Raw genomic sequence first — 14,607 nt, 5'->3', positions numbered from 1 at the left:
TCATAGAGAAACTAACACAATTTTCAGGTTCAAAAAGGTCAATGGAACTTGGGATTCGCAGCCAGTCTCCCATGCTGGTACTTGCCAAGCCTTAAGCTGCATTGCTGCTGCGATTTGACGAGAGCAGGCACATTCAGCTTAGAATGGCCGTTGACAGCAGCTGTTCAATTTGAACCTTCTTTTACCATCTTTGACAGAGAAACTAACAATTTTCAGGTTCAAAAAGGTCAACAGAACTTGGGATTCCCAGCCAGTCTCCCATGCTGGTACTTGCCAAGCCTTAAGCTGCATTGATGCTGCGATCTGACGAGAGCAGGCACATTCAGCTTAGAATGGCCGTTGACAGCAGCTGTTCAGTTTGAACCTTCTTTTACTATCTCATAGAGAAACTAACACAATTTTCAGGTTCAAAAATGTCAACGGAACTTGGAATTCGCAGCCAGTCTCCCATGCTGGTACTTGCCAAGCCTTAAGCCGCATCGCTGCTGTGATCCGACAAGAGCACGCACATTCAGCTTAGAATGGCCGTTGACAGCAGCTTTTCAATTTGAACCTTCTTTTACTATCTCATAGAGAAACTAACACAATTTTCAGGTTCAAAAAGGTCAACGGAACTTGGGATTCCCAGGCAGTCTCCCATGCTGGTACTTGCCAAGCCTTAAGCTGCATTGCTGCTGCGATCTGACGAGAGCAGGCACATTCAGCTTAGAATGGCCGTTGACAGCAGCTGTTCAATTTGAACCTTCTTTTACCATCTTTGACAGAGAAACTAACAATTTTCAGGTTCAAAAAGGTCAACAGAACTTGGGATTCGCAGCCAGTCTCCCATGCTGGTACTTGCCAAGCCTTACGCCGCATCGCTGCTGTGATCCGACAAGAGCACGCACATTCAGCTTAGAATGGCCGTTGACAGCAGCTGTTCAATTTGAACCTTCTTTTACTATCTCATAGAGAAACTAACACAATTTTCAGGTTCAAAAAGGTCAACGGAACTTGGGATTCCCAGCCAGTCTCCCATGCTGGTACTTGCCAAGCCTTAAGCTGCATTGCTGCTGCGATTTGACGAGAGCAGGCACATTCAGCTTAAAATGGCCGTTGACAGCAGCTGTTCAATTTGAACCTTCTTTTACCATCTTTGACAGAGAAACTAACAATTTTCAGGTTCAAAAAGGTCAACAGAACTTGGGATTCCCAGCCAGTCTCCCATGCTGGTACTTGCCAAGCCTTAAGCTGCATTGATGCTGCGATCTGACGAGAGCAGGCACATTCAGCTTAGAATGGCCGTTGACAGCAGCTGTTCAGTTTGAACCTTCTTTTACTATCTCATAGAGAAACTAACACAATTTTCAGGTTCTAAAAGGTCAACGGAACTTGGAATTCGCAGCCAGTCTCCCATTCTGGTACTTGCCAAGCCTTAAGCCGCATCGCTGCTGTGATCCGACAAGAGCACGCACATTCAGCTTAGAATGGCCGTTGACAGCAGCTGTTCAATTTGAACCTTCTTTTACTATCTCATAGAGAAACTAACACAATTTTCAGGTTCAAAAAGGTCAACAGAACTTGGGATTCCCAGCCAGTCTCCCATGCTGGTACTTGCCAAGCCTTAAGCTGCATTGCTGCTGCGATCTGACGAGAGCAGGCACATTCAGCTTAGAATGGCCGTTGACATCAGCTGTTCAATTTGAACCTTCTTTTACTATCTCATAGAGAAACTAACACAATTTTCAGGTTCAAAAAGGTCAACAGAACTTGGGATTCCCAGCCAGTCTCCCATGCTGGTACTTGCCAAGCCTTAAGCTGCATTGCTGCTGCGATCTGACGAGAGCAGGCACATTCAGCTTAGAATGGCTGTTGACAGCAGCTGTTCAATTTGAACCTTCTTTTACTATCTCATAGAGAAACTAACACAATTTTCAGGTTCAAAAAGGTCAACGGAACTTGGGATTCCCAGCCAGTCTCCCATGCTGGTACTTGCCAAGCCTTAAGCTGCATTGCTGCTGCGATCTGACGAGAGCAGGCACATTCAGCTTAGAATGGCCGTTGACAGCAGCTGTTCAGTTTGAACCTTCTTTTACTATCTCATAGAGAAACTAACACAATTTTCAGGTTCAAAAAGGTCAACGGAACTTGGGATTCCCAGCCAGTCTCCCATGCTGGTACTTGCCAAGCCTTAAGCTGCATTGCTGCTGCGATCTGACGAGAGCAGGCACATTCAGCTTAGAATGGCCGTTGACAGCAGCTGTTCAATTTGAACCTTCTTTTACCATCTTTAACAGAGAAACTAACAATTTTCAGGTTCAAAAAGGTCAACGGAACTTGGGATTCCCAGCCAGTCTCCCATGCTGGTACTTGCCAAGCCTTAAGCTGCATTGCTGCTGCGATCTGACGAGAGCAGGCACATTCAGCTTAGAATGGCCGTTGACAGCAGCTGTTCAATTTGAACCTTCTTTTACTATCTCATAGAGAAACTAACACAATTTTCAGGTTCAAAAAGGTCAACGGAACTTGGGATTCCCAGCCAGTCTCCCATGCTGGTACTTGCCAAGCCTTAAGCTGCATTGCTGCTGCGATCTGACGAGAGCAGGCACATTCAGCTTAGAATGGCCGTTGACAGCAGCTGTTCAATTTGAACCTTCTTTTACTATCTCATAGAGAAACTAACACAATTTTCAGGTTCAAAAAGGTCAACGGAACTTGGGATTCCCAGCTAGTCTCCCATGCTGGTACTTGCCAAGCCTTAAGCTGCATTGCTGCTGCCATCTGACGAGAGCAGGCACATTCAGCTTAGAATGGCCGTTGACAGCAGCTGTTCAATTTGAACCTTCTTTTACCATCTTTGACAGAGAAACTAACAATTTTCAGGTTCAAAAAGGTCAGCAGACCTTGGGATTCCCAGCCAGTCTCCCATGCTGGTACTTGCCAAGCCTTAAGCTGCATTACTGCTGCGATCTAACGAGAGCAGGCACATTCAGCTTAGAATGGCCGTTGACAGCAGCTGCCTAATTTCTACTTTCTTTTACTATCTCATAGAGAAACTAACACAATTTTCAGGTTCAAAAAGGTCAACGAAACTTGGGATTCCCAGCCAGTCTCCCATGCTGGTACTTGCCAAGCCTTAAGCTGCATTGCTGCTGCGATCTGACGAGAGCAGGCACATTCAGCTTAGAATGGCCGTTGACAGCAGCTGTTCAGTTTGAACCTTCTTTTACTATCTCATAGAGAAACTAACACAATTTTCAGGTTCAAAAAGGTCAACGGAACTTGGGATTCCCAGCCAGTCTCCCATGCTGGTACTTGCCAAGCCTTAAGCTGCATTGCTGCTGCGATCTGACGAGAGCAGGCACATTCAGCTTAGAATGGCCGTTGACAGCAGCTCTTCAGTTTGAACCTTCTTTTACTATCTCATAGAGAAACTAACACAATTTTCAGGTTCAAAAAGGTCAACGGAACTTGGGATTCCCAGCCAGTCTCCCATGCTGGTACTTGCCAAGCCTTAAGCTGCTGCGATCTGACGAGAGCAGGCACATTCAGCTTAGAATGGCCGTTGACAGCAGCTGTTCAATTTGAACCTTCTTTTACTATCTCATAGAGAAACTAACACAATTTTCAGGTTCAAAAAGGTCAACAGAACTTGGGATTCCCAGCCAGTCTCCCATGCTGGTACTTGCCAAGCCTTAAGCTGCATTGCTGCTGCGATCTGACGAGAGCAGGCACATTCAGCTTAGATTGGCTGTTGACAGCAGCTGTTCAATTTGAACCTTCTTTTACTATCTCATAGAGAAACTAACACAATTTTCAGGTTCAAAAAGGTCAACGGAACTTGGGATTCCCAGCCAGTCTCCCATGCTGGTACTTGCCAAGCCTTAAGCTGCATTGCTGCTGCAATCTGACGAGAGCAGGCACATTCAGCTTAGAATGGCCGTTGACAGCAGCTGTTCAATTTGAACCTTCTTTTACTATCTCATAGAGAAACTAACACAATTTTCAGGTTCAAAAAGGTCAACGGAACTTGGGATTCCCAGCCAGTCTCCCATGCTGGTACTTACCAAGCCTTAAGCTGCATTGCTGCTGCGATCTGACGAGAGCAGGCACATTCAGCTTAGAATGGCCGTTGACAGCAGCTGTTCAGTTTGAACCTTCTTTTACTATCTCATAGAGAAACTAACACAATTTTCAGGTTCAAAAAGGTCAACAGAACTTGGAATTCGCAGCCAGTCTCCCATGCTGGTACTTGCCAAGCCTTAAGCCGCATCGCTGCTGTGATCCGACAAGAGCACGCACATTCAGCTTAGAATGGCCGTTGACAGCAGCTGTTCAATTTGAACCTTCTTTTACTATCTCATAGAGAAACTAACACAATTTTCAGGTTCAAAAAGGTCAACAGAACTTGGGATTCCCAGCCAGTCTCCCATGCTGGTACTTGCCAAGCCTTAAGCTGCATTGCTGCTGCGATCTGACGAGAGCAGGCACATTCAGCTTAGAATGGCCGTTGACAGCAGCTGTTCAATTTGAACCTTCTTTTACTATCTCATAGAGAAACTAACACAATTTTCAGGTTCAAAAAGGTCAACAGAACTTGGGATTCCCAGCCAGTCTCCCATGCTGGTACTTGCCAAGCCTTAAGCTGCATTGCTGCTGCGATCTGACGAGAGCAGGCACATTCAGCTTAGAATGGCCGTTGACAGCAGCTGTTCAATTTGAACCTTCTTTTACTATCTCAAAGAGAAACTAACACAATTTTCAGGTTCAAAAAGGTCAACGGAACTTGGGATTCCCAGCCAGTCTCCCATGCTGGTACTTGCCAAGCCTTAAGCTGCATTGCTGCTGCCATCTGACGAGAGCAGGCACATTCAGCTTAGAATGGCCGTTGACAGCAGCTGTTCAATTTGAACCTTCTTTTACCATCTTTGACAGAGAAACTAACAATTTTCAGGTTCAAAAAGGTCAGCAGAACTTGGGATTCCCAGCCAGTCTCCCATGCTGGTACTTGCCAAGCCTTAAGCTGCATTGCTGCTGCGATCTGACGAGAGCAGGCACATTCAGCTTAGAATGGCCGTTGACAGCAGCTGCCTAATTTCTACTTTCTTTTACTATCTCATAGAGAAACTAACACAATTTTCAGGTTCAAAAAGGTCAACGAAACTTGGGATTCCCAGCCAGTCTCCCATGCTGGTACTTGCCAAGCCTTAAGCTGCATTGCTGCTGCGATCTGACGAGAGCAGGCACATTCAGCTTAGAATGGCCGTTGACAGCAGCTGTTCAGTTTGAACCTTCTTTTACTATCTCATAGAGAAACTAACACAATTTTCAGGTTCAAAAAGGTCAACGGAACTTGGGATTCCCAGCCAGTCTCCCAAGCTGGTACTTGCCAAGCCTTAAGCTGCATTGCTGCTGCGATCTGACGAGAGCAGGCACATTCAGCTTAGAATGGCCGTTGACAGCAGCTGTGCAGTTTGAACCTTCTTTTACTATCTCATAGAGAAACTAACACAATTTTCAGGTTCAAAAAGGTCAACGGAACTTGGGATTCCCAGCCAGTCTCCCATGCTGGTACTTGCCAAGCCTTAAGCTGCATTGATGCTGCGATCTGACGAGAGCAGGCACATTCAGCTTAGAATGGCCGTTGACAGCAGCTGTTCAGTTTGAACCTTCTTTTACTATCTCATAGAGAAACTAACACAATTTTCAGGTTCAAAAATGTCAACGGAACTTGGAATTCGCAGCCAGTCTCCCATGCTGGTACTTGCCAAGCCTTAAGCCGCATCGCTGCTGTGATCCGACAAGAGCACGCACATTCAGCTTAGAATGGCCGTTGACAGCAGCTTTTCAATTTGAACCTTCTTTTACTATCTCATAGAGAAACTAACACAATTTTCAGGTTCAAAAAGGTCAACGGAACTTGGGATTCCCAGGCAGTCTCCCATGCTGGTACTTGCCAAGCCTTAAGCTGCATTGCTGCTGCGATCTGACGAGAGCAGGCACATTCAGCTTAGAATGGCCGTTGACAGCAGCTGTTCAATTTGAACCTTCTTTTACTATCTCATAGAGAAACTAACACAATTTTCAGGTTTAAAAAGGTCAACGGAACTTGGGATTCCCAGCCAGTCTCCCATGCTGGTACTTGCCAAGCCTTAAGCTGCATTGCTGCTGCCATCTGACGAGAGCAGGCACATTCAGCTTAGAATGGCCGTTGACAGCAGCTGTTCAATTTGAACCTTCTTTTACTATCTTTGACAGAGAAACTAACAATTTTCAGGTTCAAAAAGGTCAGCAGAACTTGGGATTCCCAGCCAGTCTCCCATGCTGGTACTTGCCAAGCCTTAAGCTGCATTGCTGCTGCGATCTAACGAGAGCAGGCACATTCAGCTTAGAATGGCCGTTGACAGCAGCTGCCTAATTTCTACTTTCTTTTACTATCTCATAGAGAAACTAACACAATTTTCAGGTTCAAAAAGGTCAACGAAACTTGGGATTCCCAGCCAGTCTCCCATGCTGGTACTTGCCAAGCCTTAAGCTGCATTGCTGCTGCGATCTGACGAGAGCAGGCACATTCAGCTTAGAATGGCCGTTGACAGCAGCTGTTCAGTTTGAACCTTCTTTTACTATCTCATAGAGAAACTAACACAATTTTCAGGTTCAAAAAGGTGAACGGAACTTGGGATTCCCAGCCAGTCTCCCATGCTGGTACTTGCCAAGCCTTAAGCTGCATTGATGCTGCGATCTGACGAGAGCAGGCACAATTAGCTTAGAATGGCCGTTGACAGCAGCTGTTCAGTTTGAACCTTCTTTTTCTATCTCATAGAGAAACTAACACAATTTTCAGGTTCAAAAATGTCAACGGAACTTGGGATTCCCAGCCAGTCTCCCATGCTGGTACTTGCCAAGCCTTAAGCTGCATTGCTGCTGCGATCTGACGAGAGCAGGCACATTCAGCTTAGAATGGCCGTTGACAGCAGCTGTTCAGTTTGAACCTTCTTTTACTATCTCATAGAGAAACTAACACAATTTTCAGGTTCAAAAAGGTCAACGGAACTTGGGATTCCCAGCCAGTCTCCCATGCTGGTACTTGCCAAGCCTTAAGCTGCATTGCTGCTGCGATCTGACAAGAGCAGGCACATTCAGCTTAGAATGGCCGTTGACAGCAGCTGTTCAATTTGAACCTTCTTTTACTATCTCATAGAGAAACTAACACAATTTTCAGGTTCAAAAAGGTCAACGGAACTTGGGATTCCCAGCCAGTCTCCCATGCTGGTACTTGCCAAGCCTTAAGCTGCTGCGATCTGACGAGAGCAGGCACATTCAGCTTAGAATGGCCGTTGACAGCAGCTGTTCAATTTGAACCTTCTTTTACTATCTCATAGAGAAACTAACACAATTTTCAGGTTCAAAAAGGTCAACAAAACTTGGGATTCCCAGCCAGTCTCCCATGCTGGTACTTGCCAAGCCTTAAGCTGCATTGCTGCTGCGATCTGACGAGAGCAGGCACATTCAGCTTAGAATGGCTGTTGACCGCAGCTGTTCAATTTGAACCTTCTTTTACTATCTCATAGAGAAACTAACACAATTTTCAGGTTCAAAAAGGTCAACGGAACTTGGGATTCCCAGCCAGTCTCCCATGCTGGTACTTGCCAAGCCTTAAGCTGCATTGATGCTGCGATCTGACGAGAGCAGGCACATTCAGCTTAGAATGGCCGTTGACAGCAGCTGTTCAGTTTGAACCTTCTTTTACTATCTCATAGAGAAACTAACACAATTTTCAGGTTCAAAAAGGTCAACGGAACTTGGGATTCCCAGCCAGTCTCCCATGCTGGTACTTGCCAAGCCTTAAGCTGCATTGCTGCTGCGATCTGACGAGAGCAGGCACATTCAGCTTAGAATGGCCGTTGACAGCAGCTGTTCAGTTTGAACCTTCTTTTACTATCTCATAGAGAAACTAACACAATTTTCAGGTTCAAAAAGGTCAACGGAACTTGGGATTCCCAGCCAGTCTCCCATGCTGGTACTTGCCAAGCCTTAAGCTGCATTGCTGCTGCGATCTGACGAGAGCAGGCACATTCAGCTTAGAATGGCCGTTGACAGCAGCTGTTCAATTTGAACCTTCTTTTACCATCTTTGACAGAGAAACTAACAATTTTCAGGTTCAAAAAGGTCAACGGAACTTGGGATTCCCAGCTAGTCTCCCATGCTTGTACTTGCCAAGCCTTAAGCTGCATTGCTGCTGCGATCTGTCGAGAGCAGGCACATTCAGCTTAGAATGGCCGTTGACAGCAGCTGTTCAATTTGAACCTTCTTTTACTATCTCATAGAGAAACTAACACAATTTTCAGGTTCAAAAAGGTCAACGGAACTTGGGATTCCCAGCCAGTCTCCCATGCTGGTACTTGCCAAGCCTTAAGCTGCATTGCTGCTGCGATCTGACGAGAGCAGGCACATTCAGCTTAGAATGGCCGTTGACAGCAGCTGTTCAATTTGAACCTTCTTTTACTATCTCATAGAGAAACTAACACAATTTTCAGGTTCAAAAAGGTCAACAGAACTTGGGATTCCCAGCCAGTCTCCCATGCTGGTACTTGCCAAGCCTTAAGCTGCATTGCTGCTGCGATCTGACGAGAGCAGGCACATTCAGCTTAGAATGGCCGTTGACAGCAGCTGTTCAATTTGAACCTTCTTTCACTATCTCATAGAAAAACTAACACAATTTTCAGGTTCAAAAAGGTCAACAGAACTTGGGATTTCCAGCCAGTCTCCCATGCTGGTACTTGCCAAGCCTTAAGCTGCATTGCTGCTGCGATCTGACGAGAGCAGGCACATTCAGCTTAGAATGGCCGTTGACAGCAGCTGTTCAATTTGAAGCTTCTTTTACTATCTCATAGAGAAACTAACACAATTTTCAGGTTCAAAAAGGTCAACGGAACTTGGGATTCCCAGCCAGTCTCCCATGCTGGTACTTGCCAAGCCTTAAGCTGCATTGCTGCTGCGATCTGACGAGAGCAGGCACATTCAGCTTAGAATGGCCGTTGACAGCAGCTGTTCAGTTTGAACCTTCTTTTACTATCTCATAGAGAAACTAACACAATTTTCAGGTTCAAAAAGGTGAACGGAACTTGGGATTCCCAGCCAGTCTCCCATGCTGGTACTTGCCAAGCCTTAAGCTGCATTGATGCTGCGATCTGACGAGAGCAGGCACATTCAGCTTAGAATGGCCGTTGACAGCAGCTGTTCAATTTGAACCTTCTTTTACCATCTTTGACAGAGAAACTAACAATTTTCAGGTCCAAAAAGTTCAACAGAACTTGGGATTCCCAGCCAGTCTCCCATGCTGGTATTTGCCAAGCCTTAAGCTGCATTGATGCTGCGATCTGACGAGAGCAGGCACATTCAGCTTAGAATGGCCGTTGACAGCAGCTGTTCAGTTTGAACCTTCTTTTACTATCTCATAGAGAAACTAACACAATTTTCAGGTTCAAAAAGGTCAACAGAACTTGGAATTCGCAGCCAGTCTCCCATGCTGGTACTTGCCAAGCCTTAAGCCGCATCGCTGCTGTGATCCGACAAGAGCACGCACATTCAGCTTAGAATGGCCGTTGACAGCAGCTGTTCAATTTGAACCTTCTTTTACTATCTTATAGAGAAACTAACACAATTTTCAGGTTCAAAAAGGTCAAAGGAACTTGGGATTCCCAGCCAGTCTCCCATGCTGGTACTTGCCAAGCCTTAAGCTGCATTGCTGCTGCGATCTGACGAGAGCAGGAACATTCAGCTTAGAATGGCCGTTGACAGCAGCTGTTCAATTTGAACCTTCTTTTACCATCTTTGACAGAGAAACTAACAATTTTCAGGTTCAAAAAGGTCAACAGAACTTGGGATTCGCAGCCAGTCTCCCATGCTGGTACTTGCCAAGCCTTACGCCGCATCGCTGCTGTGATCCGACAAGAGCACGCACATTCAGCTTAGAATGGCCGTTGACAGCAGCTGTTCAATTTGAACCTTCTTTTACTATCTCATAGAGAAACTAACACAATTTTCAGGTTCAAAAAGGTCAACGGAACTTGGGATTCCCAGCCAGTCTCCCATGCTGGTACTTGCCAAGCCTTAAGCTGCGTTGCTGCTGCGATTTGACGAGAGCAGGCACATTCAGCTTAAAATGGCCGTTGACAGCAGCTGTTCAATTTGAACCTTCTTTTACCATCTTTGACAGAGAAACTAACAATTTTCAGGTTCAAAAAGGTCAACAGAACTTGGGATTCCCAGCCAGTCTCCCATGCTGGTACTTGCCAAGCCTTAAGCTGCATTGATGCTGCGATCTGACGAGAGCAGGCACATTCAGCTTAGAATGGCCGTTGACAGCAGCTGTTCAGTTTGAACCTTCTTTTACTATCTCATAGAGAAACTAACACAATTTTCAGGTTCTAAAAGGTCAACGGAACTTGGAATTCGCAGCCAGTCTCCCATTCTGGTACTTGCCAAGCCTTAAGCCGCATCGCTGCTGTGATCCGACAAGAGCACGCACATTCAGCTTAGAATGGCCGTTGACAGCAGCTGTTCAATTTGAACCTTCTTTTACTATCTCATAGAGAAACTAACACAATTTTCAGGTTCAAAAAGGTCAACAGAACTTGGGATTCCCAGCCAGTCTCCCATGCTGGTACTTGCCAAGCCTTAAGCTGCATTGCTGCTGCGATCTGACGAGAGCAGGCACATTCAGCTTAGAATGGCCGTTGACAGCAGCTGTTCAGTTTGAACCTTCTTTTACTATCTCATAGAGAAACTAACACAATTTTCAGGTTCAAAAAGGTGAACGATACTTGGGATTCCCAGCCAGTCTCCCATGCTGGTACTTGCCAAGCCTTAAGCTGCATTGATGCTGCGATCTGACGAGAGCAGGCACATTCAGCTTAGAATGGCCGTTGACAGCAGCTGTTCAATTTGAACCTTCTTTTACCATCTTTGACAGAGAAACTAACAATTTTCAGGTCCAAAAAGTTCAACAGAACTTGGGATTCCCAGCCAGTCTCCCATGCTGGTATTTGCCAAGCCTTAAGCTGCATTGATGCTGCGATCTGACGAGAGCAGGCACATTCAGCTTAGAATGGCCGTTGACAGCAGCTGTTCAGTTTGAACCTTCTTTTACTATCTCATAGAGAAACTAACACAATTTTCAGGTTCAAAAAGGTCAACAGAACTTGGAATTCGCAGCCAGTCTCCCATGCTGGTACTTGCCAAGCCTTAAGCCGCATCGCTGCTGTGATCCGACAAGAGCACGCACATTCAGCTTAGAATGGCCGTTGACAGCAGCTGTTCAATTTGAACCTTCTTTTACTATCTTATAGAGAAACTAACACAATTTTCAGGTTCAAAAAGGTCAAAGGAACTTGGGATTCCCAGCCAGTCTCCCATGCTGGTACTTGCCAAGCCTTAAGCTGCATTGCTGCTGCGATCTGACGAGAGCAGGAACATTCAGCTTAGAATGGCCGTTGACAGCAGCTGTTCAATTTGAACCTTCTTTTACCATCTTTGACAGAGAAACTAACAATTTTCAGGTTCAAAAAGGTCAACAGAACTTGGGATTCGCAGCCAGTCTCCCATGCTGGTACTTGCCAAGCCTTACGCCGCATCGCTGCTGTGATCCGACAAGAGCACGCACATTCAGCTTAGAATGGCCGTTGACAGCAGCTGTTCAATTTGAACCTTCTTTTACTATCTCATAGAGAAACTAACACAATTTTCAGGTTCAAAAAGGTCAACGGAACTTGGGATTCGCAGCCAGTCTCCCATGCTGGTACTTGCCAAGCCTTAAGCTGCATTGCTGCTGCGATTTGACGAAAGCAGGCACATTCAGCTTAGAATGGCCGTTGACAGCAGCTGTTCAATTTGAACCTTCTTTTACTATCTCATAGAGAAACTAACCCAATTTTCAGGTTCAAAAAGGTCAACGGAACTTGGGATTCCCAGCCAGTCTCCCATGCTGGTACTTGCCAAGCCTTAAGCTGCATTGCTGCTGCGATCTGACGAGAGCAGGCACATTCAGCTTAGAATGGCCGTTGACAGCAGCTGTTCAATTTGAACCTTCTTTTACTATCTCATAGAGAAACTAACACAATTTTCAGGTTCAAAAAGGTCAACGGAACTTGGGATTCCCAGGCAGTCTCCCATGCTGGTACTTGCCAAGCCTTAAGCTGCATTGCTGCTGCGATCTGACGAGAGCAGGCACATTCAGCTTAGAATGGCCGTTGACAGCAGCTGTTCAATTTGAACCTTCTTTTACCATCTTTGACAGAGAAACTAACAATTTTCAGGTTCAAAAAGGTCAACAGAACTTGGGATTCGCAGCCAGTCTCCCATGCTGGTACTTGCCAAGCCTTACGCCGCATCGCTGCTGTGATCCGACAAGAGCACGCACATTCAGCTTAGAATGGCCGTTGACAGCAGCTGTTCAATTTGAACCTTCTTTTACTATCTCATAGAGAAACTAACACAATTTTCAGGTTCAAAAAGGTCAACGGAACTTGGGATTCCCAGCCAGTCTCCCATGCTGGTACTTGCCAAGCCTTAAGCTGCGTTGCTGCTGCGATTTGACGAGAGCAGGCACATTCAGCTTAAAATGGCCGTTGACAGCAGCTGTTCAATTTGAACCTTCTTTTACCATCTTTGACAGAGAAACTAACAATTTTCAGGTTCAAAAAGGTCAACAGAACTTGGGATTCCCAGCCAGTCTCCCATGCTGGTACTTGCCAAGCCTTAAGCTGCATTGATGCTGCGATCTGACGAGAGCAGGCACATTCAGCTTAGAATGGCCGTTGACAGCAGCTGTTCAGTTTGAACCTTCTTTTACTATCTCATAGAGAAACTAACACAATTTTCAGGTTCTAAAAGGTCAACGGAACTTGGAATTCGCAGCCAGTCTCCCATTCTGGTACTTGCCAAGCCTTAAGCCGCATCGCTGCTGTGATCCGACAAGAGCACGCACATTCAGCTTAGAATGGCCGTTGACAGCAGCTGTTCAATTTGAACCTTCTTTTACTATCTCATAGAGAAACTAACACAATTTTCAGGTTCAAAAAGGTCAACAGAACTTGGGATTCCCAGCCAGTCTCCCATGCTGGTACTTGCCAAGCCTTAAGCTGCATTGCTGCTGCGATCTGACGAGAGCAGGCACATTCAGCTTAGAATGGCCGTTGACAGCAGCTGTTCAATTTGAACCTTCTTTTACTATCTCATAGAGAAACTAACACAATTTTCAGGTTCAAAAAGGTCAACAGAACTTGGGATTCCCAGCCAGTCTCCCATGCTGGTACTTGCCAAGCCTTAAGCTGCATTGCTGCTGCGATCTGACGAGAGCAGGCACATTCAGCTTAGAATGGCTGTTGACAGCAGCTGTTCAATTTGAACCTTCTTTTACTATCTCATAGAGAAACTAACACAATTTTCAGGTTCAAAAAGGTCAACGGAACTTGGGATTCCCAGCCAGTCTCCCATGCTGGTACTTGCCAAGCCTTAAGCTGCATTGCTGCTGCGATCTGACGAGAGCAGGCACATTCAGCTTAGAATGGCCGTTGACAGCAGCTGTTCAGTTTGAACCTTCTTTTACTATCTCATAGAGAAACTAACACAATTTTCAGGTTCAAAAAGGTCAACGGAACTTGGGATTCCCAGCCAGTCTCCCATGCTGGTACTTGCCAAGCCTTAAGCTGCATTGCTGCTGCGATCTGACGAGAGCAGGCACATTCAGCTTAGAATGGCCGTTGACAGCAGCTGTTCAATTTGAACCTTCTTTTACTATCTCATAGAGAAACTAACACAATTTTCAGGTTCAAAAAGGTCAACGGAACTTGGGATTCCCAGCTAGACTCCCATGCTGGTACTTGCCAAGCCTTAAGCTGCATTGCTGCTGCCATCTGACGAGAGCAGGCACATTCAGCTTAGAATGGCCGTTGACAGCAGCTGTTCAATTTGAACCTTCTTTTACCATCTTTGACAGAGAAACTAACAATTTTCAGGTTCAAAAAGGTCAGCAGACCTTGGGATTCCCAGCCAGTCTCCCATGCTGGTACTTGCCAAGCCTTAAGCTGCATTACTGCTGCGATCTAGCGAGAGCAGGCACATTCAGCTTAGAATGGCCGTTGACAGCAGCTGCCTAATTTCTACTTTCTTTTACTATCTCATAGAGAAACTAACACAATTTTCAGGTTCAAAAAGGTCAACGAAACTTGGGAATCCCAGCCAGTCTCCCATGCTGGTACTTGCCAAGCCTTAAGCTGCATTGCTGCTGCGATCTGACGAGAGCAGGCACATTCAGCTTAGAATGGCCGTTGACAGCAGCTGTTCAGTTTGAACCTTCTTTTACTATCTCATAGAGAAACTAACACAATTTTCAGGTTCAAAAAGGTCAACGGAACTTGGGATTCCCAGCCAGTCTCCCATGCTGGTACTTGCCAAGCCTTAAGCTGCATTGCTGCTGCGATCTGACGAGAGCAGGCACATTCAGCTTAGAATGGCCGTTGACAGCAGCTGTTCAGTTTGAACCTTCTTTTACTATCTCATAGAGAAACTAACACAATTTTCAGGTTCAAAAAGGTCAACGGAACTTGGGATTCCCAGCCAGTCTCC

The 14,607-nt window shown here is 45.8% G+C and overlaps 58 pseudogenes; all 58 read right to left on the bottom strand.

The window, feature by feature from the left end:
- Positions 1-225: 225 nt before the first annotated feature.
- LOC140085755 (5S ribosomal RNA) lies at positions 226-344 on the bottom strand (annotated as a pseudogene).
- A 259-nt stretch (positions 345-603) lies between these two features.
- Positions 604-722, bottom strand: LOC140100606 (5S ribosomal RNA; annotated as a pseudogene).
- A 259-nt stretch (positions 723-981) lies between these two features.
- Positions 982-1,100, bottom strand: LOC140097065 (5S ribosomal RNA; annotated as a pseudogene).
- A 70-nt stretch (positions 1,101-1,170) lies between these two features.
- LOC140085753 (5S ribosomal RNA) lies at positions 1,171-1,289 on the bottom strand (annotated as a pseudogene).
- A 259-nt stretch (positions 1,290-1,548) lies between these two features.
- On the bottom strand, positions 1,549-1,667 carry LOC140080933 (5S ribosomal RNA; annotated as a pseudogene).
- A 70-nt stretch (positions 1,668-1,737) lies between these two features.
- LOC140081884 (5S ribosomal RNA) lies at positions 1,738-1,856 on the bottom strand (annotated as a pseudogene).
- A 70-nt stretch (positions 1,857-1,926) lies between these two features.
- Positions 1,927-2,045, bottom strand: LOC140100864 (5S ribosomal RNA; annotated as a pseudogene).
- A 70-nt stretch (positions 2,046-2,115) lies between these two features.
- Positions 2,116-2,234, bottom strand: LOC140100863 (5S ribosomal RNA; annotated as a pseudogene).
- Positions 2,235-2,304: 70 nt separating this feature from the next.
- Positions 2,305-2,423, bottom strand: LOC140100862 (5S ribosomal RNA; annotated as a pseudogene).
- A 70-nt stretch (positions 2,424-2,493) lies between these two features.
- On the bottom strand, positions 2,494-2,612 carry LOC140100860 (5S ribosomal RNA; annotated as a pseudogene).
- Positions 2,613-2,682: 70 nt separating this feature from the next.
- Positions 2,683-2,801, bottom strand: LOC140091645 (5S ribosomal RNA; annotated as a pseudogene).
- A 70-nt stretch (positions 2,802-2,871) lies between these two features.
- Positions 2,872-2,990, bottom strand: LOC140096548 (5S ribosomal RNA; annotated as a pseudogene).
- A 70-nt stretch (positions 2,991-3,060) lies between these two features.
- Positions 3,061-3,179, bottom strand: LOC140083489 (5S ribosomal RNA; annotated as a pseudogene).
- A 70-nt stretch (positions 3,180-3,249) lies between these two features.
- On the bottom strand, positions 3,250-3,368 carry LOC140100859 (5S ribosomal RNA; annotated as a pseudogene).
- A 251-nt stretch (positions 3,369-3,619) lies between these two features.
- LOC140087868 (5S ribosomal RNA) lies at positions 3,620-3,738 on the bottom strand (annotated as a pseudogene).
- A 70-nt stretch (positions 3,739-3,808) lies between these two features.
- On the bottom strand, positions 3,809-3,927 carry LOC140086942 (5S ribosomal RNA; annotated as a pseudogene).
- A 70-nt stretch (positions 3,928-3,997) lies between these two features.
- Positions 3,998-4,116, bottom strand: LOC140102265 (5S ribosomal RNA; annotated as a pseudogene).
- A 259-nt stretch (positions 4,117-4,375) lies between these two features.
- Positions 4,376-4,494, bottom strand: LOC140080932 (5S ribosomal RNA; annotated as a pseudogene).
- A 70-nt stretch (positions 4,495-4,564) lies between these two features.
- LOC140080930 (5S ribosomal RNA) lies at positions 4,565-4,683 on the bottom strand (annotated as a pseudogene).
- Positions 4,684-4,753: 70 nt separating this feature from the next.
- On the bottom strand, positions 4,754-4,872 carry LOC140092367 (5S ribosomal RNA; annotated as a pseudogene).
- Positions 4,873-4,942: 70 nt separating this feature from the next.
- Positions 4,943-5,061, bottom strand: LOC140090549 (5S ribosomal RNA; annotated as a pseudogene).
- A 70-nt stretch (positions 5,062-5,131) lies between these two features.
- On the bottom strand, positions 5,132-5,250 carry LOC140083488 (5S ribosomal RNA; annotated as a pseudogene).
- A 70-nt stretch (positions 5,251-5,320) lies between these two features.
- LOC140082928 (5S ribosomal RNA) lies at positions 5,321-5,439 on the bottom strand (annotated as a pseudogene).
- A 70-nt stretch (positions 5,440-5,509) lies between these two features.
- On the bottom strand, positions 5,510-5,628 carry LOC140084404 (5S ribosomal RNA; annotated as a pseudogene).
- Positions 5,629-5,887: 259 nt separating this feature from the next.
- LOC140100482 (5S ribosomal RNA) lies at positions 5,888-6,006 on the bottom strand (annotated as a pseudogene).
- Positions 6,007-6,076: 70 nt separating this feature from the next.
- On the bottom strand, positions 6,077-6,195 carry LOC140092366 (5S ribosomal RNA; annotated as a pseudogene).
- A 70-nt stretch (positions 6,196-6,265) lies between these two features.
- On the bottom strand, positions 6,266-6,384 carry LOC140092877 (5S ribosomal RNA; annotated as a pseudogene).
- Positions 6,385-6,454: 70 nt separating this feature from the next.
- Positions 6,455-6,573, bottom strand: LOC140083487 (5S ribosomal RNA; annotated as a pseudogene).
- Positions 6,574-6,832: 259 nt separating this feature from the next.
- LOC140082138 (5S ribosomal RNA) lies at positions 6,833-6,951 on the bottom strand (annotated as a pseudogene).
- Positions 6,952-7,021: 70 nt separating this feature from the next.
- LOC140089016 (5S ribosomal RNA) lies at positions 7,022-7,140 on the bottom strand (annotated as a pseudogene).
- A 251-nt stretch (positions 7,141-7,391) lies between these two features.
- On the bottom strand, positions 7,392-7,510 carry LOC140086233 (5S ribosomal RNA; annotated as a pseudogene).
- A 70-nt stretch (positions 7,511-7,580) lies between these two features.
- Positions 7,581-7,699, bottom strand: LOC140084403 (5S ribosomal RNA; annotated as a pseudogene).
- A 70-nt stretch (positions 7,700-7,769) lies between these two features.
- On the bottom strand, positions 7,770-7,888 carry LOC140100858 (5S ribosomal RNA; annotated as a pseudogene).
- A 70-nt stretch (positions 7,889-7,958) lies between these two features.
- Positions 7,959-8,077, bottom strand: LOC140100856 (5S ribosomal RNA; annotated as a pseudogene).
- A 70-nt stretch (positions 8,078-8,147) lies between these two features.
- Positions 8,148-8,266, bottom strand: LOC140095010 (5S ribosomal RNA; annotated as a pseudogene).
- Positions 8,267-8,336: 70 nt separating this feature from the next.
- LOC140100855 (5S ribosomal RNA) lies at positions 8,337-8,455 on the bottom strand (annotated as a pseudogene).
- A 70-nt stretch (positions 8,456-8,525) lies between these two features.
- LOC140080929 (5S ribosomal RNA) lies at positions 8,526-8,644 on the bottom strand (annotated as a pseudogene).
- Positions 8,645-8,714: 70 nt separating this feature from the next.
- On the bottom strand, positions 8,715-8,833 carry LOC140090707 (5S ribosomal RNA; annotated as a pseudogene).
- Positions 8,834-8,903: 70 nt separating this feature from the next.
- On the bottom strand, positions 8,904-9,022 carry LOC140100854 (5S ribosomal RNA; annotated as a pseudogene).
- A 70-nt stretch (positions 9,023-9,092) lies between these two features.
- LOC140095225 (5S ribosomal RNA) lies at positions 9,093-9,211 on the bottom strand (annotated as a pseudogene).
- A 448-nt stretch (positions 9,212-9,659) lies between these two features.
- LOC140092668 (5S ribosomal RNA) lies at positions 9,660-9,778 on the bottom strand (annotated as a pseudogene).
- Positions 9,779-10,037: 259 nt separating this feature from the next.
- Positions 10,038-10,156, bottom strand: LOC140097265 (5S ribosomal RNA; annotated as a pseudogene).
- Positions 10,157-10,226: 70 nt separating this feature from the next.
- On the bottom strand, positions 10,227-10,345 carry LOC140085752 (5S ribosomal RNA; annotated as a pseudogene).
- Positions 10,346-10,604: 259 nt separating this feature from the next.
- LOC140080928 (5S ribosomal RNA) lies at positions 10,605-10,723 on the bottom strand (annotated as a pseudogene).
- Positions 10,724-10,793: 70 nt separating this feature from the next.
- On the bottom strand, positions 10,794-10,912 carry LOC140095304 (5S ribosomal RNA; annotated as a pseudogene).
- Positions 10,913-11,360: 448 nt separating this feature from the next.
- Positions 11,361-11,479, bottom strand: LOC140092667 (5S ribosomal RNA; annotated as a pseudogene).
- A 259-nt stretch (positions 11,480-11,738) lies between these two features.
- On the bottom strand, positions 11,739-11,857 carry LOC140095490 (5S ribosomal RNA; annotated as a pseudogene).
- Positions 11,858-11,927: 70 nt separating this feature from the next.
- LOC140100853 (5S ribosomal RNA) lies at positions 11,928-12,046 on the bottom strand (annotated as a pseudogene).
- Positions 12,047-12,116: 70 nt separating this feature from the next.
- Positions 12,117-12,235, bottom strand: LOC140100359 (5S ribosomal RNA; annotated as a pseudogene).
- A 259-nt stretch (positions 12,236-12,494) lies between these two features.
- On the bottom strand, positions 12,495-12,613 carry LOC140097264 (5S ribosomal RNA; annotated as a pseudogene).
- Positions 12,614-12,683: 70 nt separating this feature from the next.
- On the bottom strand, positions 12,684-12,802 carry LOC140085751 (5S ribosomal RNA; annotated as a pseudogene).
- Positions 12,803-13,061: 259 nt separating this feature from the next.
- On the bottom strand, positions 13,062-13,180 carry LOC140080927 (5S ribosomal RNA; annotated as a pseudogene).
- Positions 13,181-13,250: 70 nt separating this feature from the next.
- Positions 13,251-13,369, bottom strand: LOC140081883 (5S ribosomal RNA; annotated as a pseudogene).
- Positions 13,370-13,439: 70 nt separating this feature from the next.
- LOC140100852 (5S ribosomal RNA) lies at positions 13,440-13,558 on the bottom strand (annotated as a pseudogene).
- Positions 13,559-13,628: 70 nt separating this feature from the next.
- Positions 13,629-13,747, bottom strand: LOC140100849 (5S ribosomal RNA; annotated as a pseudogene).
- A 70-nt stretch (positions 13,748-13,817) lies between these two features.
- Positions 13,818-13,936, bottom strand: LOC140096173 (5S ribosomal RNA; annotated as a pseudogene).
- A 259-nt stretch (positions 13,937-14,195) lies between these two features.
- On the bottom strand, positions 14,196-14,314 carry LOC140096409 (5S ribosomal RNA; annotated as a pseudogene).
- A 70-nt stretch (positions 14,315-14,384) lies between these two features.
- LOC140100848 (5S ribosomal RNA) lies at positions 14,385-14,503 on the bottom strand (annotated as a pseudogene).
- Positions 14,504-14,607: the final 104 nt, after the last annotated feature.

Source organism: Engystomops pustulosus, chromosome 9 (genome assembly GCF_040894005.1).
Source record: "Engystomops pustulosus chromosome 9, aEngPut4.maternal, whole genome shotgun sequence".
Lineage (NCBI taxonomy): Eukaryota > Metazoa > Chordata > Amphibia > Anura > Leptodactylidae > Engystomops > Engystomops pustulosus.
The sequence above is the reverse complement of the archived record's forward strand: the minus strand, read 5'-3'. Positions and strand labels throughout refer to the sequence as shown.